The sequence below is a fragment of the Grampus griseus genome (assembly GCF_964374135.1).
Source record: "Grampus griseus genome assembly, chromosome: 16".
NCBI lineage: Eukaryota > Metazoa > Chordata > Mammalia > Artiodactyla > Delphinidae > Grampus > Grampus griseus.
Window position 1 is genome coordinate 20,888,902 of NC_139010.1, and position 5,086 is coordinate 20,893,987.

General features: G+C 43.4%; 1 pseudogene across 1 annotated transcript; it reads right to left on the minus strand.

Moving 5' to 3' along the window:
- Window positions 1-679: 679 nt before the first annotated feature.
- LOC309834728 (BUB3-interacting and GLEBS motif-containing protein ZNF207-like) lies at window positions 680-2,096 on the minus strand (annotated as a pseudogene). The gene has a single exon. The product of its transcript is annotated as a BUB3-interacting and GLEBS motif-containing protein ZNF207-like (transcript).
- Window positions 2,097-5,086: the final 2,990 nt, after the last annotated feature.

Below are 5,086 nucleotides of genomic sequence, written 5' to 3' on the forward strand. Positions count from 1 at the left end.
ATAATATCCTCTTCTTGTATTGATCCTTTTATCATCATATAATGCCCTTCTTTGTCTTTTGTTATAGACTTTGTTTCAGTCTATTTTATCTGAGATGAATATCGCTATCCCTAACTTCTTGTCATTTCTATTTGCGTGAAATATCTTTTTCCATTCTCTTACTTTTAGTCTGTGTGTGTCTTTAGTTCTGAAGTGAGTCTCTTTTAAGCAGTATAAGATCTACATTTATTTCCCTTCCCCACATTTTGTGCTTTTGATGTCATATTATACATCTTCAAATTTATCCCTTTACTATGTATTTTAGTTATAGTTGCTTTTACAATTTTTTTCTTTTGTTCTTTGTACTAGCTTATTTAAGTGGTTAATCCTCAGCCTTTACTGTATGTTTTTCTTTACTAGCGGGATTTTTCTGTTCCTGTGGATTCTTTCTTCTTGTTAATGCCTTTTATTTTCCACTTAGAGAAGACCCTTTAACTTTTCTCTAAAGTAGGTTTAACATTGATTAACTCTTTTAGTTTTTGCTTGTCTGAGAAGTTTATGTCTCCTTTAGTTCTAAATGATAATTTTTCTGGGTAGAGTATCCTAGGTTGCAGGTTTTTCCCTTTTATTTTTATTTTTTTTTAATTGCAACTTCAGGAAAAGTTCCTGCTTTATTATTTCAAATAAATTTTCGCATGTAAAATATATGTCCAATAGTTCCTGGTATGTGGGAAGATAATGTTTGTTAAAGTCACAATGAAGCCTTATTGACAGAAGCTTGGCTATATAAACAGCACAAGTTGAGAAAAGGTTTAATCTCCAAACCTATTAGACTGGATGAAGTAAGATCAGTAACAGCCACCTTGCAACATTACAGGAGGTCTCATTCCTATCGGAGGTTGAGGAGACCCACCTTGGTAAGGGGGCACCATTGGCAGTCCCTGCCCATACGGCAGCATAGCACCAGGAAGATAACCTGGCATGCCTTGATGATGACCACCATACTGACCATGAGGTGGCATTGGGGGTCTCATTCCTTGTTGCTGTGGGATGCCTGTCTGTGGTGGCCTCATACCTCCAATTGGTCCAATGGGTGGATTACCAATGGGAGCCTCTCCTGGTCAAGGAAGATTACATTGATATTTAGGTAACTGTGCTCTTCTCTCTTCCAGCAATATATCCTCATCTGGATGGATCAACTTACTGGTTGCACTGGTCGTCATAAGTGTAGCAGGCTTACTTGTTATTGAAGCTGCTGGTTTAGCTGCAGTGCTATTTGTTGTACTAGTGGTTGAAGCTGTAGACTGTGTATATGCAGGGAATGTAGGCTTTGGGGGTTCTGTAGTTGTTGCAGGGGTACTATTTAAGGGCTTGAAATCTGTACCAACAGGCCCTTGGACAGCTGCCTGAGCCTGTCTCACACTGGGGAAAAGAGGCTTAGTAACTGGAGGCTGTGGAGCTGGAACTGTTGCTGTTGGTGTAGGTGGTCTGTAAAGAATATCTGGCACTGAAACAGCCTGTGCTTGAGTCATTGGAGGAATTCCAGGACATGGAACAGGAGGGGGCGTACCTGGTGGCATACCAGGCATCAGAGGTGGCATTCCCGGTCCAGGTGGCATCATTCCACCCATTGGATCATTCCAGGTGGCATTCCCGGTGCTCCTGGAACTGGTGGTAGTCCTGGTTGTGCCATTGGGGGGATATAACCTTGTTGAGGTTGAACAGGCTGTGGTTGAAATGAAGTTGAAGCTGCAGAGTCATCATCATCATATTCATCATAATCCTCTGGTTGCTTCTTTTTTTGACTCTCTGCTTGTGTTTTCTGTTCAAGAAGTCATCTTCTTTCATCCGTGTCTTTTTTTGGAATACTTTCCATACCATATATTTCCAACTCTATGTCTGTTCTCCCAGGTATTGCATTTGGTACTGCATCTATTGTCTCTTTATGCACCTGCATGCAATGAATAGCTAAGCCAGGTCCTGTATACAGTTTCTTATGACATATGTGACATTTAAAATGCTTTGCTTTTTGGTGCTGTATAAGGATCTTCTCATCATCAAAATCTATTACAATACCAGCACCATGGCTTCAGCTCCTGCTTCTTCTTGTGACCCATAACTACGCTCTACCGACAAAAAAAAGGGAGGAGAAAACAAGCAGGAAAAACTAGCCGAAGAGTCGCTCACTCTTCCGACCCAACCGCCACCACCGTGTCCCACAGGAAAACCAGGTTTTTCCCTTTTAGCACTTTCAATAATGATGCCTGTCCCTTCCAGCCTGCAAAGTTTCTGCAGAAAAATCAGCTTATAGCCTTATGGTGGTTCCTTTATATATGACTCTTTGTTTTTCTCTTGCTGCCTTTAAGTTCTCTGTATCTTTAACTTTTGTTATTTTAAGTACGATGTGCCTTTATGTGGATCTGTTTGGACTCATCTTGTTTGGGATCCTCTGTGCTTCCTGGATTGCATAGCTGTTTTCTTCTGAAGTTTTGTGAAATTTTCAGCCATATTTTCATCAAATATATTTTCAATCCCCTTCTCTCTCTCTTCACCTTCTGGGACCCCTATAATGTAAATGTTGGTATACTTGTTGTTGTTCCAGAGATCTCTTAAATTGATCTCATTAAAAAAAACTCCTTTTGCTGTTCTGATTGGATGATTTCCATTATTCTGTCTTCTGGATCACTTATGCATTAATCTGTATCACCTTCTCTGGTATTAATCCTTTCTCGTGTATTTTTTATTTCAGTTATTGTATTCTTCAATTCTGACTGATTGAAATTCCACTGTGTTCCTCTATTCTTTTTGCTAATTCAGTTAGCATTCTTTTTACTAATGCTTTGAATTCTTTATCTGATACATTATTTCTCATTATTTGTTTTTTCAGGGGTTCTTCTCTCGCTTTTTCAAATGAGACCAATTTCTCTTTCTTCTCATTTTGTTCAACTTTTTTGTCTCTAGAAAATTTGGTGAAACAGTTCCCTGTTTGAGATCTTGAAGGTGTGCCCTTATGTGGGAGCCTCCCTGTACAGTCTGTGTGTGTCGTGTGGCTTTGGTGGGAGAGTTGGATTTGATGTGAACGTAAGCCATGTCTTTGCTGTTTTGCTGGCAGCTATCATCTTGGTGGGAGGTGAGGTTGGAGAAGGGGGAGCCAGGGCTTGAACTAGATGCCAGCTGGGGCTTCCCCTCCTCTGCTCAGTGGCCATCATCACCCTATCGGGGGCAGGGGCCCATCCCTCGTTGCTGGAGCAGAAGCCCTGAATAACAGGTCTAAACTTTCTCTGTTCTCCTTAAGTGTGTGATCTCCCCCCTCCTAGCACCAGCAAACTTGCCCCATAGGAGAGAAGTGCTGGGGCAAGTGGGGCCCATGGAAGCACTTGGTATGTGTTGGGGAATGGGCTGTGGTGCTCCGACCACATACGGAAGTCTGAGCTGCATGTGATGCACTGCCTATGCAAGTGCCAGTGCCTGGGTCAGCTGCCTATGACCTGCTCCACTCAGGTGCCACTTTGGGTCTGAGTCTCCTTTGTCCCTCACAGTTGACCTCTCGTCTTTGCCTCTGCTACCCCTGCCCTGGTTTGGAGCTGCACTGCAGTGCAGGCAGGGCCCATGTGGGCTCTTTGTACGTATCGAGGCACAGGCTGTGGCGGTTTGGCCACAGACAGAGTTTGGGCTACTTCTGATGCACTGCTGTGCAAGCACCGGTAGTGGCTGCCCCAGCCCTGCTCAGATGCTGCTTCAGATTTGAGCTGCCTCTGTGTCACGTGGTCGAGCGCTTTTCCTTAGTCGTAGAGCTGTGATGTGAAGTAAACAGGCTGGAGCATTCCCTTGGCTCGGGTTAGGGCTCACGCTGGGGATGTCATGGGAAACCAGTCAGCCTCCTCAGCAGTTTCAATCTGTCCTCTTTGCCCTGTCTTGGGAGCAAACCAACTCATGTGTGCTCCTCGTGAGTGGAGTCCAGGATTCCCACAGCCCTCCTGTTAGCCCCACTGACCCTCCAGGCAGCCAAGGGGACTAGCCTTCCCTGTGTTGGACCCCAGGACTGGGGTGCCCAATATGTGGCTGGAACCGCCCATTCCCTAGGGAGGATCTCCACCTGTGTAATCTCCCTTTTCCTCTGTGTCCCCTCACAGGGGCACAGGTCCTGACATGATTGCTTCTCTTCCGTTCCTACTGATTGTGTGTGGACCCTTCTTATAACCTTGGTGTACAGAGTTTTTCTGCCAGTTTCCAGTGGGATTTGTTCCATATGCAGATGTATTTTTGATATGTTCCTATGGGGAGGTGAGTTCCACCTTTTCCTCTTCTGCCATCTTCATCTCCTCTCTCTCCCAAGTTAAACATTTTAAGAAACAGAAACTGACTTAGGATGGATTAAGCCTAAAAATATTGACAAGTTTATTGTAAGTATAGCAGCTAAATTTTTTGTAAGTTTATTGTAAGTAAGCAGCTAAAATCAATGGGAGAGCTGGAATACCGGGAGAAATGGCCAGAACCACATCTCAAACCTGGGTTGATGTGGAAAATTCTTCTCCCTTCACTACCTCTGCCAGGAAGCAACCACCTAAGCCCTTGGTTTTTGCTGCATTTAGCTCCTGAGGCAAAGACCAGAATGCATGTATCGAGTGCTGTAGCCAAAGACAATGCCAGGGCCTAACTGCAGGAAAGTCTCATAAGCAAGTGCCTGGCAACTCGCTCTTTAAAGAGAGACAGCTTTTCCCATGTCAAATCAGACGCTGAAAGTGTGAAAACCCTAAATATCAAGCGGCATTTAGATGCTAATTGTCAAAATGAAGGAAAATACCCATACAAGTAGAAAGTAAAGAAGTGACTGATACGAAAAGAAATAAAAAAGTTGATTGGGAAAATGGGTATTGAGAGATGGCAAGAGGAGATCTGAAATTAGTTTGGGGAGTGTTTGTGCTAAGGGACCAGGAAGATTACACATACTTCGGTGGCAAGAAAATCATGACCTTTGGAGCCAAAGAGAAGGGAATTTAAATCCTTGTCTTGATGCATATTAGATGTGTGTCTTAGTCAAGTTAGTCCAGGAACCTCAGTAAATTGGAGATAACAATATTAGTATGAAGATCAAATAAAATATGTA